We start from the raw sequence: 20,108 nt of genomic DNA, 5'->3' as shown, positions 1-20,108 counted from the left end.
ACTTTCCTTAACAATATAGTGCAGCTCCTCGATGATGGTTGATCAAAACTCCCTCTTTGGTGGTATACAATGAAACGTTATACGTGTCTCCCACATAAAATAGAGAAGAGTAGTAACTATAGTGTAGTACTTAATCACAAAACACTTGCTTTACAAGAAAACAGAAACAAAATTTCAATAAAAAATATTTAATAATATACATTGGCTGACACAGTAATTAGTGAGGACTGTACCAGATAGTAGTTTTCACAATGGCATGTTCCAGATACTTCTGCACACCTGTCCAAATAGTGCAGTTTCTGGTGCGTGCAAAGTCCTACTGCTTGATGCTCATTGTCCCCCTTCTTACATGGTAACCTCTCAGGCTATAGAACTGGTGGCAGTTAAGTGGCCTACACATATCTCTACAGATATGGGCTATATAGTCCATATCGGAAGAAAACACAGTGCTTATTGCACCGTATGGAAACACCTTGCGATGCTGATGTGCGGTCCCACGGGGGACGGCATTGCAAGCATAAAGAGAGTGTGCAGGCAGGCCAGTATTGACTATATCGGAGGTTCATGCCTCTGGCCACAATATAGTCCATATCGGCCGTTAGCCTACATCGCACCGTGTGTAGGCACACTTTAGTTATTGGTGGCATACTGTTTTTTTTTTTGTAACAAATGAGATCCAGGACTATGGGGTCTATGTACAGTAATAAGCTTTGGATAGAGATAAAGTGGACAGAGATAAAGTACCAAGTACCAACCAACCAACCAACCAACCAACCAACCAACCAACTCCTGTCATTTTTCAAACACAGCCTGTAACATGGCAGTTAGGAGCTGATTGGCTGGGACTTTATTTCCATCCACTTTACCTCTTTCCAAGACTTAGTACATAGCCCCCAACATGTTTAAGTTTTTCATCACTTTGGATAATTTAAAATACACAGGTAATTATTTTGTATCTATCTATCTATCTATCTATCTATCTATCTATCTATCTATCTATCTATCTATCTATCTATCTATCTATCACTCTATCTATCCACGGATGACCGGCACTCTAATTAAAGCAAGCAGGGTACCTGGGTGCCTTCCATTGGATATAGAAATCCCAGTAATACAGTAAGAAAATGGGCAGCACAACACAGAATTCAATTAGTCACAGCATACATTGCTAAGTTGAATATCAATATATTCAAGCAATGTATACTGTGACTTATTGAAATCCATGAAGTGCCACCCATCTTCTTGCTATATATATATATATATATATATATATATATAAGACTATGGGACCCATTTATCAACAAGTGATAAAACCCATTGTGAATGATAAAACCCGTTGAGTATGATAACTGGTGCTCCAGGCAATCATCTCCTAGCAGTTGGGAGCTGATTGGCTGGTATACCATTTATCATATGCAATGAGTTTTATCATTCACAACAGGTTTTCTGGAGATTATATTTATACACATCAATTCTTTACAATATTTATCAAATCCGTCAGGTAGTATATTACGGGTTGGATCTCTTTTCATATTGTCACAGATCCTTATGCTCCTTTGTAATAATTTGGAATTTGGCACTTTACAACAACAGTAAAATGCTACATTAAGCAGCTTGTCGATCATTGTTAAAAATGAGTTACAGTTCCGTCTAATCACTAAAACAACTGTTCTAAAAAGAACATTTGATTGGGGAATACCATTATATAAAGCAAAATGCAAAGGTTTGTACTATTCTTGAAAGGTCAACTATAACAGCTCATCCTTCTAGTGAAGCAATAACTGAAAGGAGGAATGGGAGTTACCTCTATTGTGCTCTGTGTCAGGACATCTGCCAGTAACCGAGCCATACCTCCCAGAATCCTTTTCTCACCCACTGAACTGTGTATTATTGAGGAACTAGCTGATTATTCGTGTGCAAATGCAACAGTGTCACAGCAGATGTGAAACATTTGGTTCGGTTCTTGTTTGCTTGTAAGAGGAATAAACATCTGTAAGAACTGAAGAAGAGGGCAATTTTCGTAACAAAGATTCCGCTCCCTTGGTGGGCTCTATCGACCAGGAATTTACATAAATGGACTATGCCAAGTATTTTAGCATAGAGTGAAGCAGCAGGAGCAGGGGGTGGCAGACATATGATTTAACAATTAGAGATCAACAGTTAAGAAGACACAGTAAGCATTGTATAGCCCTATCCAGGTGTAGTATGGTATGCCGCTGCCATGCTGCTGGGCATGGTGGCGCTCTACGCGCGCCACGCTATTTTATTCTCCCTCCAGGGGGGTCATGGACCCCCACGAGAGAGAATAGCTCTCGGAATGCTGGTGTCGGGATCCCGGCGCCGGTATACTGTGCGCCGGGATCCCGATATTCGGCATACTGAATACCACCCCCCTATCCATCTATCCTGTGTCTCAGAGACCAAATCACATCACTTTGAATACACATTTAATTTACAGATACTGCAGGAGACAATAGCATTATTTTTAAATAACAACCTATAAAGGGGGGTACTCACGGAGAGATCCATGCTGACTAGATTGCTTAGATTTTAAGCACAGATCACTCGTGTGTACCCCCTACAGCGATAGCGATGCACGGCCCCGCACATCGCTATCGCTGCTGCTAGACTGGCCTGCATGCAGGCTCAATCTAGTGCGTCACTCATTTCACCCACTGCCCCCCACGGCCCCCCATCCTCCCCCGCATCGCTCAGCACGCTGTGCTGAGCGGCGGGAGAGATGTGTGCTAAGCGGATGTGGCTCAGCACACATCTCTCCCGTGTATATGGGTCTATATTGGCTGGTACTTTATCACAGTGCAATTTATCACTCTCCAAGGCTTGATAAATCTGGGCCTAAGTTCTGTATACCCCTAATTTACTGCCTGACATCTATTGCATTGAAATGACTGAAAACGTTTTAATATATAACTGTCAACTTTATTTTCTTAACTTTTTTTGTTTCCTAAGACCCATATTAAAATGAGCAGTGCAGATTTAACAGATCGTACTATTAAGTTCCCAGAATTGTAATACTTAGTGAGGTGAGTGCATCAGAGCTCAAAGAAAGGGCCTGCTTAGTGGCTGTCATTTTGTTGTGGTCATGCTTATGTGTATACAAGAGACAGTCCCATAAATTACTGTCAAAGAGAACGGTTTTGAAGAATCTAATACATACCAGATATTAAAGGCAATATATTCCTTGCATGAATCAACTCATTTTTATGGGTTACTTAATTTTTATTCACCTGGCACCTATCTGGTACAATGCAAAGCCCTTTTCATCAAAGGAGGCGGTGCAAATGATATCCCAATTTAGCAGTCCTAAGTAACTGTTGCACACAAACCTACTGTTGTTAACCACAACCTTAGTGTAACTGCCAGTAGTCTACACATCACTTCCATATGTAGCTACAGCATCTGGCCAACACTATTTATTAAAGAGCTCACTGTATTATGCTCCAGAGCAAACCGCATCGGTCGCTGACCACTTTTTCCATTACTCTCAAGTTTGGAAGATAAGCTAAATGAGGATTAGCACCATTTGATTTCAATCTAAAATAATGTTCACCTTAAACCGGCAAAGCCATTTCATAAAACTGCCAGCTGGGATCCAAAAAAGCTTGAATATTCCTCATAATATGCACATAAAATATGTGCTCCCCACTGCTGCACAAGAAACAGCCTCTCCACATTGCCCTGAGGCTGCCCTCTGATTGAAATGGAGCCATGCATGCTGATCCTACAGCTCTTATTAAATCCTGCTCTGATAAGATATGCGTATGTTTCACGGTGGATCAGATGGCACATAAGACGTTCCAAAACAAAACACACTACACAAGGAAAGAGAATGAAACTCTCATACAGTAACATTTTTTGGAGAACTAGGAAAGGTGAATACACATAACATATTTGTGTCTAATTATGTTTTTATTAATTTGTATGCATATAACAGTTATTGACATATAGGAACAGTAAAATAAAAACTGTTTATAATTTCATATTATACTTACAAATACTATATATGACTCTTTTTTCTATACGTCTAATTTTTTCCCCCCAGACTTATACTCTTGCTACTTTTAACTGCTTTTCCAACTATAGACAAGTCTTTTATTGTTATAATTTAGATGGCTTAGGAGGGAAGTCAACTGCAGGCGGGAAATAAAAAAAACCTGCTGCCTCTAGGCCCGCCATCAAGGTGGGGCGGTGGGGACTCAAGTCCTGGGCCCTGACTGAGATAGGGCCCGGCTGGCAGCAGTAAGGATCAACGGGGGCCAGGCCACCTGCCTGGACACCGGCAGGGCAGGCAGCCTTGGAGGGACAGAGGTTGAGTTGCGCCGCGACTATATCCTTTCTATAGAGCCGTCCGTGAGCCAATCGGAGCTCACGGACCTGCAGCCAATAAAGAGCTGCCATAAATCGTTATTTTTAGGACTTGTTCAGGGGGGACCCAGTGGCACGCCTCCCCCCTCTTCCCAACCTTGGACTAATTAAACAGTTTCCAGTTAGTTTAATTGGTAATTACTCGACTTCTGAAGGGGGGGTCATGCCCGATGCACGAAGAGGAACAGCAGAGGAGGACCAGCATGAACTCCGAATCACTGAGTGACACATATAGAATGGATCTCACTTAACCGACTGCTGTCAGTCACTTACGCTTGTGTGTATAGAAGCTAGATACAGTTACTGTCTCCTTCCACTGCATAGTAGATGGGCTTAATTGCTGCTGCCACCACCTGGCTCCTACAGTGGCACCTAAAACCACTTGTTCCAGCCAGGCTCCTACACTGCCACCTGGTACCACTTTTTCCAGGCTCCTACCACCAGCATCTGGAATTGTCTACTTTTGGGTAGTGTTGGCTAATTCCCACTGATCCTTTACTATGGGTAGCTAACATAGGGTATCAGGTTGGAGACACTAAGCTCAATCCAGAGTAGACAGAGAATGGAATAACATTTTGTGATAGTCTGGTGGTCACAGGATACAGGCAGATGCAGGCAGCTTAAGGCAAAATGTTTATCGCCCATAAATGTTTAAAAAGACTAGGTCCCTTTTTGAAGATGCTTGGGACAAATCACAGCATACAAGATGCCACGGAAGTAACATAGAAACATAGAATTTGACGGCAGATAAGAACCACTTGGCCCATCTAGTCTGCCCATTTTTTTTTTTATCCTTTAGGTAATCGCAACCCTCTTTGAACCTTAATTCCTTGTAAGGATATTCACATGCCTATCCCAAGCATGTTTAAACTGCTCCACAGTCTTAGCCTCTACCACCTCTGATGGGAGGCTATTCCACTTATCCACTACCCTTTCTGTGAAATAATTTTTCCTTACATTTCGCCTGAACCTGCCTCCCTCCAGTTTCAGTGTATGTCCTCAAGTTCTAATACTTCTCTTCCTTTGAAAAATGTTTCCCTCCTGAACTTTGTTAAAACCTTTGGTATATTTGAAAGTTTCTATCAAGTCTCCCCTTTCCCTTCTCTCCTCCATGCTATACATGTTAAGATCTTTTAGCCTTTCCGGGTAAGTATTGTGATGTAGGCCATGCACCATTTTAGTTGCCCTTCTTTGTACACTCTCTAATGTATTTATATCCTTCTGGAGATATGGTCTCCAGAACTGGACACAGTATTCCAGATGAGGCCGCACCAATGACCTATACAGTGGCATTATTACTTCTCTTTTCCTGCTACTGATTCCTCTCCCTATGCAACCAAGCATCTGACTTGCCTTTCTCATTGCTTTGTTGCATTGCTTTCCTGCCTTTAAGTCACTTGAAATAGTGACTCCTAAATCCCTTTCCTCCTCAGTAGTTTCCACTATAGTACCCTTGATACTGTATTTAGCCTTTGGGGTTTTTAGTAGAGATGAGCGGGTTCGGTTCCTCGGAATCCGAACCCGCCCGAACTTCAGCTTTTTTTACACGGATCCGAGCGACTCGGATCTTCCCGCCTTGCTCGGTTAACCCGAGCGCGCCCGAACGTCATCATGACGCTGTCGGATTCTCGCGAGGCTCGGATTCTATCGCGAGACTCGGATTCTATATAAGGAGCCGCGCGTCGCCGCCATTTTCACACGTGCATTGAGATTGATAGGGAGAGGACGTGGCTGGCGTCCTCTCCATTTAGATTAGAAGAGAGAGAGTGAGATTGAGACAGAGACACTTGATTTACTGGAGCTTAGGAGTACTAGAGAGAGAGTGCAGAGTTTACTAGTGACTGACCACTGACCAGTGACCACCAGTGCAGTTTTATTTAATATAATCCGTTCTCTGCCTGAAAAAAACGATACACAGTGACTCAGTCACATACCATATCTGTGCTCAGCCCAGTGTGCTGCATCATCTATGTATAATATCTGACTGTGCTCACACAGCTTAATTGTGGGGGAGACTGGGGAGCAGTTATAGGTTATAGCAGGAGCCAGGAGTACATACATATTATTAAAATTAAACAGTGCACACTTTTGCTGCAGGAGTGCCACTGCCAGTGTGACTGACCAGTGACCTGACCACACTGACCACCAGTATAGTATACTATATTGTGATTGCCTGAAAAAGTTAAACACTCGTCGTGTGACTTGTGTGGTGTTTTTTTATTCTATAAAAAACTCATTCTGCTGACAGACAGTGTCCAGCAGGTCCGTCATTATATAATATATACCTGTCCGGCTGCAGTAGTGATATATATATATTTTTTATATCATTATTTATTATCCAGTCGCAGCAGACACAGTACGGTAGTTCACGGCTGTAGCTACCTCTGTGTCGGCACTCGGCAGTCCATCCATAATTGTATACCACCTACCCGTGTTTTTTTTTTCTTTCTTCTTTATACATACTACATCTCATTATCATCCAGTCTATATTAGCAGCAGACACAGTACAGTACGGTAGTCCATGGCTGTAGCTACCTCTGTGTCGGCACTCGGCAGTCCATCCATAATTGTATACCACCTACCCGTGGTTTTTTTTTTCTTCTTTATACATACTACATCTCATTATCATCCAGTCTATATTAGCAGCAGACACAGTACAGTACGGTAGTCCACGGCTGTAGCTACCTCTGTGTCGGCACTCGGCAGTCCATCCATAATTGTATACCACCTACCCGTGTTTTTTTTTTCTTTCTTCTTTATACATACTACATCTCATTATCAACCAGTCTATATTAGCAGCAGACACAGTACAGTACGGTAGTCCACGGCTGTAGCTACCTCTGTGTCGGCACTCGGCAGTCCGTCCATAATTGTATACCACCTACCCGTGGTTTTTTTTTCTTTCTTCTTTATACATACTACATCTCATTATCATCCAGTCTATATTAGCAGCAGACACAGTACAGTACGGTAGTCCACGGCTGTAGCTACCTCTGTGTCGGCACTCGGCAGTCCGTCCATAATTGTATACCACCTACCCGTGGTTTTTTTTTCTTTCTTCTTTATACATACTACATCTCATTATCATCCAGTCTATATTAGCAGCAGACACAGTACAGTACGGTAGTCCACGGCTGTAGCTACCTCTGTGTCGGCACTCGGCAGTCCATCCATAATTGTATACCACCTACCCGTGGTTTTTTTTTCTTTCTTCTTTATACATACTACATCTCATTATCATCCAGTCTATATTAGCAGCAGACACAGTACAGTACGGTAGTCCACGGCTGTAGCTACCTCTGTGTCGGCACTCGGCAGTCCATCCATAATTGTATACCACCTACCCGTGGTTTTTTTTTCTTTCTTCTTTATACATACTACATCTCATTATCAACCAGTCTATATTAGCAGCAGACACAGTACAGTACGGTAGTCCACGGCTGTAGCTACCTCTGTGTCGGCACTCGGCAGTCCGTCCATAATTGTATACCACCTACCCGTGGTTTTTTTTTCTTTCTTCTTTATACATACTACATCTCATTATCATCCAGTCTATATTAGCAGCAGACACAGTACAGTACGGTAGTCCACGGCTGTAGCTACCTCTGTGTCTGCACTCGGCAGTCCATCCATAATTGTATACCACCTACCCGTGGTTTTTTTTCTTCTTCTTTATACATACTACATCTCATTATCATCCAGTCTATATTAGCAGCAGACACAGTACAGTACGGTAGTCCACGGCTGTAGCTACCTCTGTGTCGGCACTCGGCAGTCCATCCATAATTGTATACCACCTACCCGTGGTTTTTTTTTCTTTCTTCTTTATACATACTACATCTCATTATCAACCAGTCTATATTAGCAGCAGACACAGTACAGTACGGTAGTCCACGGCTGTAGCTACCTCTGTGTCGGCACTCGGCAGTCCGTCCATAATTGTATACCACCTACCCGTGGTTTTTTTTTCTTTCTTCTTTATACATACTACATCTCATTATCATCCAGTCTATATTAGCAGCAGACACAGTACAGTACAGTAGTCCACGGCTGTAGCTACCTCTGTGTCGGCACTCGGCAGTCCATCCATAATTGTATACCACCTACCCGTGGTTTTTTTTTCTTTCTTCTTTATACATACTACATCTCATTATCAACCAGTCTATATTAGCAGCAGACACAGTACAGTACGGTAGTCCACGGCTGTAGCTACCTCTGTGTCGGCACTCGGCAGTCCATCCATAATTGTATACTAGTATCCATCCATCTCCATTGTTTACCTGAGGTGCCTTTTAGTTGTGCCTATTAAAATATGGAGAACAAAAATGTTGAGGTTCCAAAATTAGGGAAAGATCAAGATCCACTTCCACCTCGTGCTGAAGCTGCTGCCACTAGTCATGGCCGAGACGATGAAATGCCAGCAACGTCGTCTGCCAAGGCCGATGCCCAATGTCATAGTACAGAGCATGTCAAATCCAAAACACCAAATATCAGTAAAAAAAGGACTCCAAAACCTAAAATAAAATTGTCGGAGGAGAAGCGTAAACTTGCCAATATGCCATTTACCACACGGAGTGGCAAGGAACGGCTGAGGCCGTGGCCTATGTTCATGGCTAGTGGTTCAGCTTCACATGAGGATGGAAGCACTCAGCCTCTCGCTAGAAAACTGAAAAGACTCAAGCTGGCAAAAGCACCGCAAAGAACTGTGCGTTCTTCGAAATCCCAAATCCACAAGGAGAGTCCAATTGTGTCGGTTGCGATGCCTGACCTTCCCAACACTGGACGTGAAGAGCATGCGCCTTCCACCATTTGCACGCCCCCTGCAAGTGCTGGAAGGAGCACCCGCAGTCCAGTTCCTGATAGTCAGATTGAAGATGTCAGTGTTGAAGTACACCAGGATGAGGAGGATATGGGTGTTGCTGGCGCTGGGGAGGAAATTGACAAGGAGGATTCTGATGGTGAGGTGGTTTGTTTAAGTCAGGCACCCGGGGAGACACCTGAATATGGCCGTTGACATGCCTGGTGAAAATACCAAAAAAATCAGCTCTTCGGTGTGGAAGTATTTCACCAGAAATGCGGACAACATTTGTCAAGCCGTGTGTTCCCTTTGTCAAGCTGTAATAAGTAGGGGTAAGGACGTTAACCACCTCGGAACATCCTCCCTTATACGTCACCTGCAGCGCATTCATAATAAGTCAGTGACAAGTTCAAAAACTTTGGCCGACAGCAGAAGCAGTCCACTGACCAGTAAATCCCTTCCTCTTGTAACCAAGCTCACGCAAACCACCCCACCAACTCCCTCAGTGTCAATTTCCTCCTTCCCCAGGAATGCCAATAGTCCTGCAGGCCATGTCACTGGCAATTCTGACGAGTCCTCTCCTGCCTGGGATTCCTCCGATGCATCCTTGCGTGTAACGCCTACTGCTGCTGGCGCTGCTGTTGTTGCTGCTGGGAGTCGATGGTCATCCCAGAGGGGAAGTCGTAAGCCCACTTGTACTACTTCCAGTAAGCAATTGACTGTCCAACAGTCCTTTGCGAGGAAGATGAAATATCACAGCAGTCATCCTGCTGCAAAGCGGATAACTGAGGCCTTGACAACTATGTTGGTGTTAGACGTGCGTCCGGTATCCGCCGTTAGTTCACAGGGAACTAGACAATTTATTGAGGCAGTGTGCCCCCGTTACCAAATACCATCTAGGTTCCACTTCTCTAGGCAGGCGATACCGAGAATGTACACGGACATCAGAAAAAGACTCACCAGTGTCCTAAAAAATGCAGTTGTACCCAATGTCCACTTAACCACGGACATGTGGACAAGTGGAGCAGGGCAGGGTCAGGACTATATGACTGTGACAGCCCACTGGGTAGATGTATGGACTCCCGCCGCAAGAACAGCAGCGGCGGCACCAGTAGCAGCATCTCGCAAACGCCAACTCTTTCCTAGGCAGGCTACGGCTTTGTATCACCGCTTTCCAGAATACGCACACAGCTGAAAACCTCTTACGGCAACTGAGGAAGATCATCGCGGAATGGCTTACCCCAATTGGACTCTCCTGTGGATTTGTGGCATCGGACAACGCCAGCAATATTGTGTGTGCATTAAATATGGGTAAATTCCAGCACGTCCCATGTTTTGCACATACCTTGAATTTGGTGGTGCAGAATTTTTTAAAAAACGACAGGGGCGTGCAAGAGATGCTGTCGGTGGCCAGAAGAATTGCGGGACACTTTCGGCGTACAGGCACCACGTACAGAAGACTGGAGCACCACCAAAAACTACTGAACCTGCCCTGCCATCATCTGAAGCAAGAAGTGGTAACGAGGTGGAATTCAACCCTCTATATGCTTCAGAGGTTGGAGGAGCAGCAAAAGGCCATTCAAGCCTATACAATTGAGCACGATATAGGAGGTGGAATGCACCTGTCTCAAGTGCAGTGGAGAATGATTTCAACGTTGTGCAAGGTTCTGATGCCCTTTGAACTTGCCACACGTGAAGTCAGTTCAGACACTGCCAGCCTGAGTCAGGTCATTCCCCTCATCAGGCTTTTGCAGAAGAAGCTGGAGACATTGAAGGAGGAGCTAACACGGAGCGATTCCGCTAGGCATGTGGGACTTGTGGATGGAGCCCTTAATTCGCTTAACAAGGATTCACGGGTGGTCAATCTGTTGAAATCAGAGCACTACATTTTGGCCACCGTGCTCGATCCTAGATTTAAAACCTACCTTGGATCTCTCTTTCCGGCAGACACAAGTCTGCTGGGGTTGAAAGACCTGCTGGTGAGAAAATTGTCAAGTCAAGCGGAACGCGACCTGTCAACATCTCCTCCTTCACATTCTCCCGCAACTGGGGGTGCGAGGAAAAGGCTCAGAATTCCGAGCCCACCCGCTGGCGGTGATGCAGGGCAGTCTGGAGCGACTGCTGATGCTGACATCTGGTCCGGACTGAAGGACCTGACAACGATTACGGACATGTCGTCTACTGTCACTGCATATGATTCTCTCAACATTGAAAGAATGGTGGAGGATTATATGAGTGACCGCATCCAAGTAGGCACGTCACACAGTCCGTACTTATACTGGCAGGAAAAAGAGGCAATTTGGAGGCCCTTGCACAAACTGGCTTTATTCTACCTAAGTTGCCCTCCCACAAGTGTGTACTCCGAAAGAGTGTTTAGTGCCGCCGCTCACCTTGTCAGCAATCGGCGTACGAGGTTACATCCAGAAAATGTGGAGAAGATGATGTTCATTAAAATTAATTATAATCAATTTCTCCGCGGAGACATTGACCAGCAGCAATTGCCTCCACAAAGTACACAGGGAGCTGAGATGGTGGATTCCAGTGGGGACGAATTGATAATCTGTGAGGAGGGGGATGTACACGGTGATATATCGGAGGATGATGATGAGGTGGACATCTTGCCTCTGTAGAGCCAGTTTGTGCAAGGAGAGATTAATTGCTTCTTTTTTGGGGGGGGTCCAAACCAACCCGTCATATCAGTCACAGTCGTGTGGCAGACCCTGTCACTGAAATGATGGGTTGGTTAAAGTGTGCATGTCCTGTTTTGTTTATACAACATAAGGGTGGGTGGGAGGGCCCAAGGACAATTCCATCTTGCACCTCTTTTTTCTTTTATTTTTCTTTGCGTCATGTGCTGTTTGGGGAGGGTTTTTTGGAAGGGACATCCTGCGTGACACTGCAGTGCCACTCCTAGATGGGCCCGGTGTTTGTGTCGGCCACTAGGGTCGCTTATCTTACTCACACAGTCAGCTACCTCATTGCGCCTCTTTTTTTCTTTGCGTCATGTGCTGTTTGGGGAGGGTTTTTTGGAAGGGACATCCTGCGTGACACTGCAGTGCCACTCCTAGATGGGCCCGGTGTTTGTGTCGGCCACTAGGGTCGCTTATCTTACTCACACAGTCAGCTACCTCATTGCGCCTCTTTTTTTCTTTGCGTCATGTGCTGTTTGGGGAGGGTTTTTTGGAAGGGACATCCTGCGTGACACTGCAGTGCCACTCCTAGATGGGCCCGGTGTTTGTGTCGGCCACTAGGGTCGCTTATCTTACTCACACAGTCAGCTACCTCATTGCGCTTCTTTTTTTCTTTGCGTCATGTGCTGTTTGGGGAGGGTTTTTTGGAAGGGACATCCTGCGTGACACTGCAGTGCCACTCCTAGATGGGCCCGGTGTTTGTGTCGGCCACTAGGGTCGCTTATCTTACTCACACAGTCAGCTACCTCATTGCGCCTCTTTTTTTCTTTGCGTCATGTGCTGTTTGGGGAGGGTTTTTTGGAAGGGACATCCTGCGTGACACTGCAGTGCCACTCCTAGATGGGCCCGGTGTTTGTGTCGGCCACTAGGGTCGCTTATCTTACTCACACAGTCAGCTACCTCATTGCGCCTCTTTTTTTCTTTGCGTCATGTGCTGTTTGGGGAGGGTTTTTTGGAAGGGACATCCTGCGTGACACTGCAGTGCCACTCCTAGATGGGCCCGGTGTTTGTGTCGGCCACTAGGGTCGCTTATCTTACTCACACAGTCAGCTACCTCATTGCGCCTCTTTTTTTCTTTGCGTCATGTGCTGTTTGGGGAGGGTTTTTTGGAAGGGACATCCTGCGTGACACTGCAGTGCCACTCCTAGATGGGCCCGGTGTTTGTGTCGGCCACTAGGGTCGCTTATCTTACTCACACAGTCAGCTACCTCATTGCGCCTCTTTTTTTCTTTGCGTCATGTGCTGTTTGGGGAGGATTTTTTGGAAGGGACATCCTGCGTGACACTGCAGTGCCACTCCTAGATGGACCCGGTGTTTGTGTCGGCCACTAGGGTCGCTTATCTTACTCACACAGTCAGCTACCTCATTGCGCCTCTTTTTTTCTTTGCGTCATGTGCTGTTTGGGGAGGGTTTTTTGGAAGGGACATCCTGCGTGACACTGCAGTGCCACTCCTAGATGGGCCCGGTGTTTGTGTCGGCCACTAGGGTCGCTTATCTTACTCACACAGCTACCTCATTGCGCCTCTTTTTTTCTTTGCGTCATGTGCTGTTTGGGGAGGGTTTTTTGGAAGGGACATCCTGCGTGACACTGCAGTGCCACTCCTAGATGGGCCCGGTGTTTGTGTCGGCCACTAGGGTCTCTTATCTTACTCACACAGTCAGCTACCTCATTGCGCCTCTTTTTTTCTTTGCGTCATGTGCTGTTTGGGGAGGGTTTTTTGGAAGGGACATCCTGCGTGACACTGCAGTGCCACTCCTAGATGGGCCCGGTGTTTGTGTCGGCCACTAGGGTCGCTTATCTTACTCACACAGCTACCTCATTGCGCCTCTTTTTTTCTTTGCATCATGTGCTGTTTGGGGAGGGTTTTTTGGAAGGGACATCCTGCGTGACACTGCAGTGCCACTCCTAGATGGGCCCGGTGTTTGTGTCGGCCACTAGGGTCGCTTATCTTACTCACACAGCGACCTCGGTGCAAATTTTAGGACTAAAAATAATATTGTGAGGTGTGAGGTATTCAGAATAGACTGAAAATGAGTGGAAATTATGGTTTTTGAGGTTAATAATACTTTGGGATCAAAATGACCCCCAAATTCTATGATTTAAGCTGTTTTTTAGGGTTTTTTGAAAAAAACACCCGAATCCAAAACACACCCGAATCCGACAAAAAAAATTCGGTGAGGTTTTGCCAAAACGCGGTCGAACCCAAAACACGGCCGCGGAACCGAACCCAAAACCAAAACACAAAACCCGAAAAATTTCCGGCGCTCATCTCTAGTTTTTAGACCCAAGTGCATGATTTTGCATTTTTTAGCATTAAACTGTAGTTGCCATGTTCTTGACCATTTTTCAAGCCTAGCTAGGTCATCAATCATTTGTTTTACCCCTCCTGGTGTGTCTACCCTGTTGCATATCTTTGTATCATCTGCAAAAAGGCATACTTTCCCTTCAATACCATTTGCAATGTCACCAACAAAGATATTAAAGAAAACTGGTCTGAGTACAGATCCCTGGGGTACTCCACTGGTAACATTTTTCTCCATAGATTACACTCCATTTACTACAACTGTCTGTTTCCTATCCTGCAACCAGGTTCTTATCCATTTAAGTATTCTATAATCCACCCCCACACTTTCAAGTTTATTTAGCAGTCTGCGATGTGGGACAGTGTCAAATGCCTTACTAAAGTCTAGATATGCTATATCTACAGCTCCCCCTTGATCTATTATTTTCATCACAGAGTCAAAAAAGTCAATAAGATTTGTTTGGCATGATCTCCCACCAGTGAATCCATGCTGTTTTGGATCATGTAAGTTGTTTGATTTAAGATATTACACATCTCTTTCTTTTAGTAGTTTTTTCCATTACTTTCCCTACTACTGATGTAAGGCTTACTGGTCTGTAGTTACTTGCTTCTTCCTTGCTTCCACTTTTGTACAATGGAACTACATTTGCTCTTTTCCAGTCCTCTGGAATGGCACCTGTATTTAGTGACTGGTTAAATAATTCTGTTAATGGTGCCACCAGCACATCTTTTAGCTCTTTTAGTATCCGTGGGTATATCCCATCTGGCCCCATTGATTTATCCACTTTTAGTTTTGAAAGTCCAGTTAGGACCTTCTCCTCTGTAAATGTACTTTCATCTACCTTATTTTTATGAATGTCCTTGCAACATAACTGTGGCCCCTTACCTTCTCCTTCTGTAGTAAATACTGAGCAAAAATAATTATTTAGGTGATCTGCTATTGCCTTGTCTCCCTCCACCAAATTCTCACTCTCTGTCTTAAGTCTTATTATTCCTCCATTTGATTTTCTCCTTTCATTTATATACTTAAAAAAAGTTTTGCCCCCTTTATCTACCGACTGGGCCATTGTCTCCTCAGCTTCTGCCTTTGCACGTCTGATCACTTTCTTAGCATCCTTCCATCTGTCAAGATACACCTCTTTGTCATTATTATTTTGAGTCTGTTTGTATTTCCTAAAAGCCATCTTTTTTGCTTTCACACTAGTTGATACTTCTTTTGTGAACCACATTGGCTTCCTTTTCCTGGTGCTTTTCCTAACCCTTTTGATACAAAGGTCTGTTGCCCTTAGTGTTGCACTTTTCAGTTTTTCCCATCTCTCCTGCACTCCTTCTAAGTTCCTCCAGTCCGCCAATGAATCACTTAAACATCTCCCCATTTTTGCAAAGTCAGCATTTCTAAAATCCAACACCTTTGTTTTTGTGTGACAGGAGTTGGATCCTGTCTTTATACTAAACCATACTGCTTGATGATCACTGGATCCCAAGTGCTCACCCACATATATGTCTGGTATCCTGTCACCATTTGTAAGAATCAAATCTAATATTGAGTCTTTGCGAGTGGGCTCCCACACCAATTGCTTGAGAGATGCTCCCTGTAAGGAATTTAGAAATTTGCCACTTGTAGCTGAACTTGCAAAGGACCCCTCCCAATTTACATCAGGTAAATTAAAGTCTCCCATGATTATAACTTCTCCCTTTAAAGCCATTTTAGAGATGTCCAACAATAGGTTCCTGTCCAAATCCTGCCCCTGGCCTGGTGCTCTATAGATCACCCCAGTGCGAATAATGTCCTTCTCCCCAGTTTCCGTGGTGATCCAAAGGGCCTCAGTTTTGTCCTCAACATTTTGTATTAAAGTAGCATTTATGCTTTTTTTCACATACATTGCTACGTCTCCTCCTATTCTTCCCATTCTATCCTTCCTAAATAAATTGTATCCTGGTATAGCTATGTCCCAGTCATGATTCTCATTGCACCATGACTCAGTAATTGGGACAATATCCAGGTTATCCCTTGTCACTATAGCAATTAGCTCTGGAATTTTGTCTCCTAAGCTCCTAGCATTTGCACACATAGCTTTAAGAATTTTGTCTGTGCATCTGTTATTAGTAGCCATGTCCAGACAGTACAAAAAATAACAAGTTAAAAGTTGAAATTACCTGTTTGGTGATGTTGTTCAGTGTTTGTTTGTTTGTTTGTCCCCCCCCCCCCCTCCCAATCAGGAATCACACTCTGTCCTTTATCCCACGACTACACCTCACTAAATGAAGAGATATAGTACACCTGTCCACAAATGGCCAAATGGTCAAAGGAGGTAAACACCAGACAGCATGCAGTAATGAAACTGTTTCACTGAACAACTTCCCCACACATGCAATGCCAAATACAAGCAATTCATTACATCACGAAAATACATGAGTTTGCATAATAGAGAACTGTAGTGAGCAGATTGGGGATGTCTTTTCTTAGTTAAAAAGACAGATAATATGCAAAAGATGAATTATATACTTTTGAGGCATTAAGACAGTCCATATTAAGACAGTCCATAAGTACAATCCTCTCTGGATGTTTAGAGGATACACACATTCAGGGCTCCTTTTTATAAGGCTCTAACACACAATACCATAGGACGTATGCTTGCCCTGAAACCCTTAACCAATCAAGCTATATACATGTGCTGTGCATGCACACAAATAACAGTGTCCCTAATAGACACTGAGCAGTGGTCACTCTACTGTACCTGAGACTACCTTGACAGAGGACCACACCCCAGCTGCCAGCCAGTCTGAAGTGACGGATGGTTCCCTCCCAGCTTTACTTCCAGGATTCTGTTGGGAGACCTTATCAATGTCTCTGGCTTAATTTGGACTTCAGAGGCAAGAAGACAAGATTCCCAGACAGCAGTCTCCTGGCCTCCGAGTGGAAGCTCTTTGGAGCTCCAGTGAAACAATTACCTGGCTGTGTTGGCTGGTCTCCAAGCATATTCTGAAACCACTCTGATGTAGGAGGGTGCCAGGTAGGATATTTTGGGTCCCTGGAAGGGGGACAAGGGAAGCTAGCAGCCCAGGGAGAGCTCCAGATCCCCCTACACCATCAGGGAAAAAGATACATTAATTTTGCTTTTAAATACCATTATATTTAAAATGCGTTAAATGTACAAACTCATTTTATACGTTTGATTTTAATATGTATACAGTATATGTAACACTAGTCCCAGCGCTCATTCCAGTGCTGGTGTAACCAGTATCTACTCCCCTGTTCCCTAGCCCCCTGCAGCATACACAGTGCCCCCCTCCCCCTCTCTAGCTCACCCTTTTTAAAGAAGATTCAAGAGGTGAGTTAGAGACAAGCATTTAATAGGGGAGAAGCAGCAGATTAATTGCAAAGGAAATAGAGTTCAGAGTCCAGATTGTGGGTGAGATGATGAATGTAAGGCTTTGAGGGGAGGCTGGAGCAAGTAAACATAGATGGAGTGTGTGAGGTCAGTCATGAAGAAATATCCCGCATTTGTTGCCCATTCTTTCTTTGAAGGTGGTGGCAAAGTCATAGCCTATGAGGGAGAAAAAAGGAGATGGTGTAGGCGGGGAGAATATAGTTGAAGGTGATCAAGAGATAATAGTGTTAGCAAATATTAGAGAAGTGAAATGTGTTTGTTTGCTAAGTGAAAGGGAAGTGATGTAAGAAGAAACCACAAGTATACATTTTTATTGAAGGATTATTTCATCCAGTGGGGCTTTGCTGGACAGAGCACTTTTGCAGTTAGAGGATCTGTTTGTCAAACTGTAGTTGAGGTTTGACCCACCAGAGACTGCTGTGCCGTGGCTGGAGCTGCTTTTGTGTAGTGTTGAAGTGAGGATACTGTTGTAGGAAAAGGCAGCTAGATACCTCCAGTGTTGGGAGGAGGATTAGCTTTAGTGAAGCAGAGAAGTAGATCAGGTCAAGAATATTAAAGTGTCAAAGTGTGTGGGTGGACGTGGAACTTGAGGAAAGCATGAGATAGGCCCGAATGTAATAGAGTATGAGATTTTGTCAATTTAGCAGCACGATTTACACTAAAGTGCCAATTTTAATTAATGGAAAGCCAGTTTGTCATGTTAGTTGGAAGAAAAGTAGGCTGTAGTCTGAAACTGGTAGTCTATGTTGATGGAGCACAATGAGATGAGGTTAAGAAAGTGTCCATCACAGTGGTTGGGACATGAAGCCCAGAGGGAGATGCCAAATTAGGAAGTAAGTAAAAGATGCTTGTTTTGTGGCAACAGAGATGTAGTATTCTCAATGAAAATGTTGAAATTACCAAGAATAAGACTACAGGCAAAGGTTAGGAAATATAGTAACCAGGCAAAGTGTTTGTCAAGGAAATTCAGGGCCGGCCTTAGGCATAGGCAAACTAGGCAATTGCCTAGGGCATTTGGTATGCTTAGGGGCACCAGCAGCTTCTGCTGATTAAAATGATATGCAGCATGCCTATATTCTGTGTGTGACTGCGGCAGTATCTGCATACGAAATGCTACGTTGCAGTGTATTCCTGGAAATCACTGTAATGTAGCATTTCGTATGCAGATACAGCTGCAGTTGCACACAGAATATAGGCATGCTGCACATCATTTTAATCAGCAGTAGCTGCTTGTGCATCCTAGCCCCAAAGTAATGCAAATAAGATGCATTTTCATAAACAAAAGGCACCCGACGTTAGCAGAGCTGCCAGCTGACTCATGCCAGGCATCTCCTGCAGATCTAGTGGCGGTGCTAGGGGGGCACCAGACAAAATCTTGCCTAGGGCATCATATTGGTTAGGGCCGGCTCTGAGGAAATTAGATATTGCAACTGTGGGTCAACAAATGACAGCAGCACAAAACTGGAGAGAAGAGATGGATGATTAGTGGAAGAGAGGAGACAGAGGGTCCTGGGATTATTGCTCTGCATTTGAAGTGTGTTTTAATGCATACTCTGCCACCTTATCTTTGTCTTTTTTTATGTTTTATTATTAAATATGCTCCTGACTTTAAACCCAAAAAAATAAAGCCTATATGGCCCTCTTTGCCAAAGAAGAACTCTCTAGTTTCGTCTTTCATGAGTAATGCATCAAAGAGGCTGTTTTGGCAGCTGCAAGAAGACATATAGAGGAAATCAGAAGGGATAGGAATAGGGATATTCTCCAGTGCTCTGAAAAAACTGGTAGATAAGCCATTCCTGACATCTTGAAATACTGTCTTCCTTCCCAAATAATACACGCATTGACATCCCCTTGGATGAATTAGGACTAAAGATATTGGACTGCATTATGGGATACATATCTGGGTAGAATCCATGGTGCCCTGAGAGTCAAATTTGGAACAGTGCTCTTACAGTGTATCAATATGGGACAGCACTTACTATGTTGCTGGTATTTGACACCTAATTCTGTGCCAATAATGGCTGATTCTTTCTCTGCACTATTTTATGTTTTAGAGATTTTTCTCAGAGGAGCACATATTGTCATTCTTGGTGGTCCTGTTAGCTCATGGTGAAAGAAATCATATTCAAACCTTTATCAAAGAAATTTTAAGCTCTGAAATTCAACTCAACCCAATCATTTTCTTGTTAAGTGGCTCAGTCCAATCCCTCAATGAGTGCAAAAAACGGGCAAATCACTGAGCATATTTCAACTGCTTAACTAAATAGCCTTCATTTACTTGATGGAATAAAATCTAGAGATGTGCGGCGGGCACTTTTCGTGTTTTGGTTTTGGTTCTAATTCCCCGCTCGTGTTTTGGTTTTGGATTGGTTTTGCCAAAACCACCCTTTCGAGTTTTGATTTTGGTTTTGGATCTGGATGATTTTTGAAAAAAACATAAAAACCGCTAAAATCACAGAATTTGGGGGTAATTTTGCTGTAATTTCCAGTCTATTTTGAACACCTCACACCTCACAATATTGTTTTTAGGCCAAAAGGT

The sequence above is a fragment of the Pseudophryne corroboree genome, chromosome 3 (genome assembly GCF_028390025.1).
Source record: "Pseudophryne corroboree isolate aPseCor3 chromosome 3, aPseCor3.hap2, whole genome shotgun sequence".
In the NCBI taxonomy this organism is placed as follows: Eukaryota; Metazoa; Chordata; class Amphibia; order Anura; family Myobatrachidae; genus Pseudophryne; species Pseudophryne corroboree.
The sequence above is the reverse complement of the archived record's forward strand: the minus strand, read 5'-3'. Positions refer to the sequence as shown.